This window comes from Etheostoma cragini, chromosome 17 (assembly GCF_013103735.1).
Source record: "Etheostoma cragini isolate CJK2018 chromosome 17, CSU_Ecrag_1.0, whole genome shotgun sequence".
Classification (NCBI taxonomy): Eukaryota; Metazoa; Chordata; class Actinopteri; order Perciformes; family Percidae; genus Etheostoma; species Etheostoma cragini.
In genome coordinates this window covers 2,742,952-2,754,358 of record NC_048423.1, presented here as the reverse complement: position 1 = coordinate 2,754,358, position 11,407 = coordinate 2,742,952, and positions in this window count along the sequence as shown.

The following is an 11,407-nucleotide window of genomic DNA, read 5'->3' as shown; positions in this document are numbered from 1 at the left end:
CTTCATACACACGGTAAAATCACCTTCATCTCGAACTCTTTGGCCGTCTAAATGTCCGTTTTGTGGTTTTTAGGGGAAACCTTGGGACACATTTTTTCTCCAACCAACAATGTGCATCTGTTGCTGTATTCAATCGGTTGCACTGCCAACTGTTTCAAGGTCTACTGCAGTTGTGAAAGGATGGTGAGACAAGACAGCGACTCACCCTGAAAGCATGCTACAGTATATAGTCCTGATTGGCATGAGTGACACATGGAACAAATACAGAGAGACAGTCAGTTAGGATTTGTGGACTTTTCTGACTGTCTCAGTCATTATCGGCTTCTCACCCCCTCTTCCTGTCTTTCCCTTGCTGTCTCTTTTTCTCACATTTTCAAAGAAAATCCTATGTAGCAAGGGTGTTGGGGAGCACAGACACTGTCTTTTAAAATTTGTCTCTCTGCCAATTCTCTCTCTTTCCTTGCCTGTGAAAGACATTTTCTGTCTTTCCATGTCCTTAGTGTTCTTGTCAAACACCTCGTCACTCTTTTGCTCCGTGTCAGGTAATTTTAGACGACTGGCATATAGAAACTGCTCCTAAACACACACTGTGGATGATAGATCAGTTTGTTTTCTATGCAACATTACACCGCTGGTACTTTATGTAAATTGTCACATTAAGCCCTTTGCGTTGACATTTAAGTGGAAAAGCAGCAAGAGAACACACACACACACACACTGAGCATTTACCATTTTCTCTGTCAAAGTGGGGTAAAGGGTCATTACACTGTTTTAAAATGCAACAAAAGATTTGTTCAGCTGCTGGGGGTAAGTATGCAAACCCGACAGGATGTCAAGTAACCAAAAAACAATACTTGACTTTGTGTGTGTGTGTGTGTGTGTGTGTGTGTGTGTGCGCACTGTATGTGGATGTAACTACTAAATTTTGCATTTTTATACATGGATGCATGCGTTTATTGTCCTTCCTGTTGATAGTCTCTGTTGCACTGAATTGCTGTCACTCTCCTTTCCTCTCTAAAGACAAAATGAGGGCAGGAGAAAAAATCAGGAGAGGAGACAGCACTGAAGGTAAAAAAGGTTGGAGAGACAGGTAAAGAAGATGAGAAGAATGGGGGGGGGGGGGAAATATGGCAGAGGAGAGGAAAGGAAGATGGATTACAGGAGAGAAGAAGAGAATTTTCTGTCAATGTAGAGTAGGTGGTTCCTGTTAAAAATGTGGGTTGCCTACTAATGAGTGTGTTTGTGTGTGCGTGAGTGCGGGAGTGAGTGTGTGTTTGATGGTGCACCTAAGGCAATGCTAAGTAAGTTGGTGGAGTAACTGCTGCTGGTTTAAATCATTTACAGTGGTGCGCGCATGCAGAGACACACACAAACACACATGTTGGTAATCCTGATTCACGTCGCTTTGGTTGATTATGTCTGTATAAATACTTCTGCATTAAGCTGTTGACTGAGCGTTACGTTTTAATGTTGGTTTGCCTCTGGCACTACTATTTTTCTCTCCTTTGTAAACCAGCCTGCGTAGCGTAGATACATGGCTCGGTGTGATGTGTGTGTACAGACGTGCGTGTGTCGCCATAAAAGGTATGTTGTTTACAAGGATTGACTGAGACAAATTATGATTTCACTGTGCAATTAATGTTGTTACATAATAAAGTTTTATTAACAAGATTAGGGTTGGTGTGTGTGTGCATGTATTCATTTAAATTGGTTTAAAAAAAAAAACTCCTATTGCCAGATGTCAGCTCCCTAGGCAGTAAATTATGTGATGAGCAGTAAGTGCTTTTTTATGTCACTACACTTCCCAGAGATCACCTGTCAATCAGAAAACAATGGCATCACTCTGACATATTTTTCTTTTTCTTATTCCAAACAAATGATAGGTGCTGCACACGTCTCCTACTTTGCTACAGAATTGCCAAATTTGTTATAGCAACCCTTTTTTTTTAACCAAAAGTCCAATTTCTCCCTTTTTTGTGAAAGTTATCTTGACAAGATTTTTGAAGATAGCAGAGGATGATTCTTTCAGCTCTGCTAAGATGAGGTTTAAAAAGAAAAAAGTATAAGTATGTTTCCTTCAAGGGACATAATGCATTTACATGTTGTTAGTTTAATTGAAATAAAAATGAGGATCTGGTTTGTGAACACAAGGAGATTTAATTAATTTACTGATTTAATAACTCATGAAAAACAAAGAGGCACTGGGTTCAAGATTTAGCTCTCTTTATGGTCAGTCAGTAATACAGAGAGAGAAACATTAATGTGACAATGCTACAAATTGTTTACATTTTAAAACATTAAAAGTACTTAGGGAGGAAACTTGCTCATTTGAGTTTGCTGAAATCAGTAAGTGTGTCTTGAACTCTCAACCTGATCTCACAGATTTCCGTGAAATGAACACGGCCCCTTGACTCAAAATCTGTGGCAGTTTCACGGAATAACCGAAAATTCCTTGATGGGCCCACGGAAGGATTTGTAAAATTAACATGGCCCCTTAAGTCAAAGGTTGTGGGTGGGCGGGACAACAACGCGTTGCATTTGGGAAAGAACAAACGGTTTGGCGTTAGGAAAAGAAGAATGGGTTAGGTTTAGGAATCGGGACACGCAGGACACAATCCCCATTCTCCTGGGGGAAAGTCCTGCGTTGTTTGACCCATCCACCAGCCCAACCAACCTCCCAATGAGGACATTTCAGTCTTTCATAATACTATCTTCTAACTGACTTTACTTTGCCATTGTTTTCCGTGGTGGCCTCTCACCATTTTCACATATTCCGTGCCACCACCACGTAATGCGTTAGAAACAGTTTGTGATCATTTCACGGAATTCTGTGAGACCAGGCTGGAACTACAACTTCTCCAAATGACGGCTTTTTCCTGGCTGGCAAGGTTAACTGTTGGAAGTGTGGTTGCCCCAACACAAGTTAACTTATCCCTAAGCTGTTACAGGAAGAGAGGAGGGGGAATTCTCTAATGTCCAAGCTCTGTCTATGAATCCAAATCACCTTGAGGCAGGGATGTACAGCCTAAACTTACAGTATATACTTCAGAAAATAGCACAGGCAGCCATTCAGAGCTATACATACATTCCTCTGCTAAGAAGACACCCATATGTAAGGGCCCCCTGTGGCTGTTAACGTCTATGGAAACAGCATGTGCTTGCTACTAGGACGACTAATGTATGAATGAAGGTCACTGCTGCTATTAGGAGGTTGCAGTCGTACTGAGCTAGCTTTTATCTCATTTGACAAGGATGAGAGTGTACACTTTTGCACACTTGACCATGTGCACACATCTCGGACTTCAAACACACAGGCGCACAACCGCGCGCGCGCACGCACGGCCACATGCACACACACAAACGCACTCACACATAAGGCTTTCTCCAATAATGGCATGCTTTATTCATGTGCTGTTTAACATGCATGAAGAGAAGGCACACTGGTGGGAAAAGCAGAGAGTTAAACAATGAAAACATGAAAAAGCAGCATGAAGAAGAGGGGGAGAGAAAAGAGGAGAAGATGGGAAAATAAGAGTAGAGGATGAGAGGAGATGAGGAGTGGGTAGGTGAGAAAAGCAGAGAGTTGTTGACTGGTGTGTGTGTGTGTGTGTGTGTGTGTGTGTGTGTTAAAACCACTATTGAAGGTGTCATTCTGGCTCTTGTGTTTTTCCCTTTCATTTATGTCTGTTAGTGCAAACAGTAGCTTTTAGAGTGTGACAATGTTCTCTCTGTCACACACTTACGTACCATTTAAGGTGAGAAGAACGACCAAGGCCTTTGCATATTAACAATCAAATTTCAAGCAGGCGGCTATAGCAGCAGGCACTGTTTGAAAAAAATACTAAAATACTATAATAGTGATATAAAGACGTTCCACAGAAAATGTGTTATGCCATGCATGTTTAAAGCAAATTTAGCAGTAAAGATGAACACTCATTTTGTAAGCGATGTGTACTGAAATTCTATATTTTGATGGTACTATGGTATAAAAAAGACGAGTAGTAAAAAAAAAAGAAAAGAAAAATAGTATAAGGAGTGATCATTTCCCTGTTCTGTTAAAGTAAAAATTGTTGCTTTTCCATTAACTGCTCTGATTCTTGCTGGCGTTTTTTAATATATAATGTAGATTTGAGACACATTATATAATTTTACCTTCTTCTCTTCTTTGTCAGTTTCTTTTAATATATTCCAGTGTCTCATTGTATATGTTCCCAGGCTCTTTCTTCTCTCTCTTGACTTTCTCTACCACTCTAAACTCATATTTCTCCGTTTCCCCACCATTGTCTGCTGCATCTTCAATATTTAAACCATTTGTAACAGGCTGTGTTTGTCTTCTAGGCAAAAACTGAAAAATAGTACAACCAACTAGAAATGGCAAATACAGTATGTGAGCTCACATGAAGATATTATGACACAAAGACATTTCAAGGAGCCCAAATATCCTAAAAGAATTGAATAACTGGTGATCCACTAAAAGGAACAGAAGTGACAGTTTTGCCTTTCTGTAGCAGCGGAAAGAGCAGCTTTCGAAAGACTTGATTCCTTTTTCCGGTTTGTTGACATTTGGCAAGCAGAGTAAGAGCCGCAGCTACCTGACAGTCAGAGGGACATGTAAGAGTAATTTAATCAGGAGAGACATGTTTGCAGATATGCAAATAGGGTTTATTGGGCAGCTTAATGAAATGGACAAAGTCTTTGGTGATTAGACTCCATCGCTATACAAATATGTCACATATACACAAGTGTAGAGGACCATCAGACCCTCCAGATGGAATCTAGACACCGGTGGTGGCGACGGAGGAGTCTGAGGACCGGACCGAAGGAGGCTCCAGACTGGTCAGCTGGAGTAGGTGACTGGAGGTGGAAGGGTTGCACTCTTTGCCTGCAACGACAGCTGAATAGCACAGGGAGAAACACATTTTTTAAAGTAGGATTGCGACACTATGATTGTCCCTTGCCATTTGTGTATGATTCTGATTGGTTTAGCAGGAAGGTGAACGCCTCCAACAGCTGATTTGATTTAGGTAGAGCATTGATTAAGAGTTAGGTCTTCTTAAAAGACTTTACGCTGAGCTACATACATACATACATACAGTTAAGGTAAGATCAGCTTGTGGCATTGTTTGAAGGTTGATGGCATATCATTATTTCAGATATATCATAGTATGTAGTTAGAATGATAAGTTGATTTTGCATTCATGTAATCTGACATGTAGTTAAGTGTTTAGGTAAGGCTGTGCAACCAGGGACTATCTCGCCGTGAAGAGGCGCCATCGTGTCCTCCATGTTCAGTGTGATGTAATGTTTATCAGCTGAAGGAGAATTTCATAACCAGCGTTCGTCAAAGTCACAGAACGTGCTATTAAAAGAATGTTCTTGTATTTTAAGTTTACTTAACTATGATACGATTGAACTCAAGAAAAAGGAAATTGTAGGTTTTTACAGACAAACACAATAATATTAATTATAATCATCTTTTCAAAACTCCAAGTTACAAAATGCTTTTAAAAAAACAAAAACAAGCTGGGCCTAAAATCAGCAAATAAAAAAATAAAAACTATTTGATTTAAAAAAATATGTAAAAATAAAAAACCTGTACAGTGTAGAAAAGAAGTTTGAAAGTACAATAAAAGACATTTCTAGGAGGATCAAGCTCAAATAAAATCAGGAAAGGCTCTCCGATAAAAGTATATTTTTGTGTTTGTATATGTTCTTATTTTGATATGGATCCCCCTGGGTCTGAAATAAAGTTTATTATATGTGTTAAGAAAGGACTGACGGACTCTGACGCAGCTGACCTAATCTCCTCTGTGCATGCATTTCTGTGAAAATTCTCCATTCACACACACAACAAACTAGTTTTTATGCGTGCACAATCCATGTCGTCACACAGAAGATATACAAACACACACCCACACACAAACGCATGTAAGGAAAAACACAGAAATGGTCAAAAAACACAATGCATACAGCCACAGGGCCTTACTATGGCAACACACACACAGACACACACACACACACACACGCATCTGCACTGCTCTCATATGCTGCATTGCTTTAATCAATACCCATACAAACACACAGCCCACACAAGCACTCACTGACCATAGAAGCTGATTACATAGCCCTTTCTAAATGGCCCTGTTTGGAACACTAACACTATGTAGCCACATTAAAGCTAAATGAAAACACCATAGCTCACGAAAAGAAAAGAAAAACATTACCAGGACAAAACAAATCCCAGAACTAAATACAGTTTCCATCAGGGAAACCCCCGACATAATTTATGGTGCTTTTTCAGAACACGACAGAACACGCTGTTCTTGCTTTTGTCTTTTAATTACGAGTTAAATGAGAAAGCATCCGTTCAGATAGTCTGCGGTGCTGCTACACTTTCTGTTAGACCTGTTAGCACTGAAATAAGTAATTTAAAAGGGACAATTGCAAATCGATTTGTCCAGTGAAAATTATGACTTTTAGAAAATGTCAGGTGCCTGTTGAAGGGAAACTATGCAGTTTTGTTATTTCCACTCTTCATTTTAACCCCAACCGGCCGTCAGACAACGCCTACCAAGAGCCTGGGTCTGTCCCAGGTTTCTTCCTTAAAGGGAGTTTTTCCTTGCCATTGCTTCATTGTTGATTGCTATGGAGGGAACTACTAGAACTACTAGAACTAGAAATTATGGAGTGTGGTCTACTCCATCTGTAAAGTGTCTTGAGATAACTCTTGTTATGAATTTTTACTATAAATAAAATTGAATTGAATTGAATTTATTTAAAGCTTATTTTACCTTAACTGAACAGCTTCCGCGTCATTAGCATGATTAGATGACTTTTTTGAGTTGAATGGTGGTTGTCTCGCTCCCTCCTAGCGCCTGTGAGTAGAAAAAACCCTCTTCCAACGTCATAAAGTATTGCGTGATATCAGGTCTCGCAATGGAACAAATTGCTTCACGGCGCTGTACACATAGACCCAATCAGGAACCGGCTAGCAAGGTAGCGATGGAGTTTTCCACAATATCGTCATGGCTGAGCCGGCAAAAAAGAAACAGAAAGCTAGGAAAGCATTGTCGGAGAAACAGAGAAAGAGGAAACAGTAGATTGACCGATTGATGAGTCCAACACAAGTAAACATAGAAGCTGCCAAATATCTGTTCTGAAGCTGTAGGGGGGGCTCTATTGAGAAACCTGGTAGCAAAAAGCCAAAACTACATAGCAACCCTTTAAGCTTTTATACCATGACATGGATGGAGATTTCCTTTAACACACATTTACCTTAGACCAGGTAACACTTTGACTTCCATAAAGTTCAGACATACAGTATATTTTGTGTTATATATCAAGTGTGATAATTAGCTTTGACTCGTTGACTCTTTCTACATTCACTGATAAACACAAAACATGCCCAGTTTCCCTTTAATGTACCACATGCCTCCAACAGATGTAGCCATAAACCTATCGCGTTCATGTATGTGGACTTTACAGTATGCATAGAGAGGGAGCGCAAACCTTCTGCTCTTCATTGTTCACACACTTTACTTTTTGTCTGAGCCTCTCAGAATGTCTGTGACTCCCTCCCACACTCTCACACACGTTGGCACACACATCCATGCAGTGTGTGCGCAAACACATGACTTCAGAGGTACAAGAGCTCTCACACACACTTTGCCCTTCCCTCTATGAGTGTGTGGGAGGGAAAACCTTTTAGTAATACTACTCCTTATCAAGAGGCAGCACTCTGATAATAGCATGTGTGTGTGCATGTGTTCCTTTTTATTCAGGAGTTCGAAGCAACAGGTATAAGTGTGTTCATGTGAAAATACAAGTAATTCTGGAGTGTTTGTTTGGGATGCATTTGTGTGTGTGTGTGTGTGTGTGAGTGTGGAAGAGAGAGAGAGAAAGAGAGAGAGTGTGGGGGGGGCATCTGCCCTTGCTTTAATTGAAGCTTGTGTGCCGTCTGCATTGGTCAAGTGGTCCTTTCCGCTAAATGACTTAGCTGGCTCGAGGAGCAGCAGCGTAGCATGCATAACTATCACTGTATTAGCCTCAAATAAACACAATTAGGACTATAATGGAGACAGAGTGAGGGGGAGCTAGAGAGATGATCGAGATTGAAAGGAGAAGGGGAGAGAGATGCAGGAAGAAAATAAAACAGGATGGATATACAGCATATATCACCTCTACTTTATCCATTGTTTACCTACATCAAGACAGAACGTGTCGTTTAATCACCACTCGCAAAGTGTGACCGTTACATGCATAATGATTAGAGACTGAATACATTTTGATACTTTGACTTTTTGCCATGAACTTCACTAGCAGTGTGATTATGGCTCTTAAGGTGAAAGAAGCAGCCAAAGGCATCATCATACCAGGCTGTTTCCTAAAATAATATTTGTATTAATATACTCATAAATAATGTAAAATAATGATATACAAAAGATAGCAACCCTTGGATAAAATGTGGGGAAAAGCCTTTTGCCTTTCTGTGTTTTTCCCCAGACATCTCTACATTTTTGGATTGTTGTTTCATGGTCATGAAGTGTCATAGCGCTTCAGGATTAGCATGTAGGTTTTGCTCAGGTTTACATACCGGACAGGCTGTAACCTTAATTCATGACACCAACAGAGAATCTTTGTCCACTCATATCTTGCCATTGAGTTTGTATGCAATTGCGTATGTATTGCATAATTGGGTGCCTAATGTTGGCTAATGCAAAGATATTTAAATACATATTACTATGTTCTAAAAAAACTAAGTCACTTTGCTTACTTAATGGCTCCTCTCTACTTTTGTTAGCCCTACTGATTGGCTACATTTTGTGTTTTTTTTACTGTTATAATGTAACTGAGACTTGTTGCTAAGGTGGCAGCTGTTCAGCAGACTTTACTGTATGTTAACTCTACAAACAATATACAGTAAACGTGATGCCGAACAAGGGTGAGATTTGACAGGCAACTGGCCTTCAAAAGTCTATCTAATGCTCCAGTTTTGAGTCTGTATCCTGTGCCTTGTTATTCAAGTGCCGCTTCTTTTTATCTCCAAAATTCTTTAATTCAGGTACAATAAGGAGTTTTTTAATCAACAAAAACATTATTCTCCCATTGCTTGTGGTTGCTTTTGGCTTCTTTCCATTGAAGTTTATGTACAGTATCTTTAGCTGGCCACAATATTTCAAACAAACCACTCCACAGATTTTGCAAGCTCATCTGCCGTATTCAGATAACAGCAGGACAACACGCTGGTATCTGATGCAGGAAATTAAGAGATAGATACTCGAGGGAAGGACAGTGTTCTTCAATATTGGTATAAAAAGGTGGCCTTTATCTAGAATATTGTGTATGATTTCTGTTCTGGTGCTGGAACTAAACTGGCGTAACAAGGCTTAATTCTTAAACGTGAAATATTAAAACATAAAAAAGCAATAGCAAGATGCATGTCAATAACTCAAACACAGCAAGCTGGTACTTGTAGACGACAACTAAACCTGATATTTTTTTATGCCGCCAAAGCTAAATACAGAGATAGAGCGCTGCTTGATCTTATAATATCTGGCTGGAAATGGTGCTAGAAGCAGCACACCCTCTTTGCTAAATGAGATGGAGAAGCAGCTATGCAGCCTGAATAAATATCACTTTATTACAGGAATGGAAATTCAGGGATTACAATGACACTCCCTTTTTCAGCCACTGAAAGTCTGAAACAGGCAGAAGAAGTGTAAAATGTTTCTTAAAGGTCCCACGACATGGTGCTCTTTGGATGCCTTAACATATACCTTACTGGTCCCCGAATACTGTATCTGAAGTCTCTTTTATATATACCTTAGTGGTCCCCTATAACTGTATCTGAAATCTCTTTTATTTAGACCTTAGTGGTCCCCTATAACTGTATCTGAAGTCTCTTTTATATAGACCTTAGTGATCCCCTAATACTGTATCTGAAGTCTCTTTTATATAGACCTTAGTGGTCCCCTAATACTGTATCTGAAGTCTCTTTTATATAGACCTTAGTGGTCCCTAATACTGTATCTGAAGTCTCTTTTATATAGACCTTAGTGGTCCCTAATACTGTATCTGAAGTCTCTTTCCCAGAATTCAGCCTGGGTGCAGAATAAAAGCCACTAGAGCCAGACCCACAACGAGCTTTCTTTAGTATGTGCCATTTCTGTGTGTGTAGCTTTTGAGGAGGGGGGGGCAAGGTGGAGGCTGGGGGTGTGGCCTTAACCAACTGCCACTTTGCCCGTTTGAAAGCCATGATGTCTCTCTCTCATGGGTGGGCCAGATTCTATGGGTGGGCAAAGCAGAGAAAGGGAGGTAACCAAGATGGGCCCATCTGAGCTTCCATTTTCTTTAAGGCAGAGCAGGATACCCAGGGCTCAGTTTACACTTATCACCATTTCTAGCCACTGGGGGGATGCTTATTAATGTTAAAAACCTCATTGAAATTTTCATGCCATGGGTACTTTTAATATGCACTCTACTTGTCTATGTAACCTACCTGTCCATGTGTAAAGAACTACAAAAAACAGTGTTTCTGGGATACAGTTTTCATTGCTTTACTCTAAAGAGCTCTTCACGTACGGATCGTCGAACTGCAAAGGGTAGAGTGACTCATGGTCCAAAACACACACACATATGGAATGGCTCTTAATGGTGAAAGTAAATAGTATCAATAGATTTTTAAATCAATACAATATAAGGAAGAAATGGGAGAGAAACAGAGGAAATGATTTATGAATAGAGTGTTTAAGATAAAGATGGGTCATCAGACTAATCTGTTGGAGTTTTACCATTGGCATTCAACCCCAGACGTGAACACACAAATACATGCACAGGCGTGGTTATAAATATAAATATCATCTTAGCTAAAACACAGGATCGAAGACAATTTCAAAGACTATCGTATTTATCCCATCTTAATCAAAAAGTTTAAGTTTTAGGCGCTTTTTAACTTTTAAATGAGAAGACATGGTAGCATCGCCCTGAGGTTGCTTACACACACACACACACACACCGTTCCCCCCGTCTCTTTGTCACCACCAGCCTCACATACACAAAACACTGTTTTGCAGCAATTTGCATGACAGTGGTGACATACTGTAGCTCCTAGGAGCAGTATGGTTGTCAGGGGTAACTATCTTATTTTGCTATCAGACATCCAGTTGGAAGAGAGCAAACCATTGACTGGTTTGAAGGAAAAGTTCTGGATTATTTGTTTTTGGTTAGAAAAGGGCATAAGGATCAATGAGTTTGGACAGTTTGCGCTTTGTACATGAGCCTGGTGAAACAATTTGAAGTAATTTTAGATCCATATGGCAGATGACATGAACAGGCCGGATGATCAGCAGTCGACCAGTACTGCCCCTATCCTGTTGGGCCTGTTCCTGTACAACTCTCGCAAGGAAAA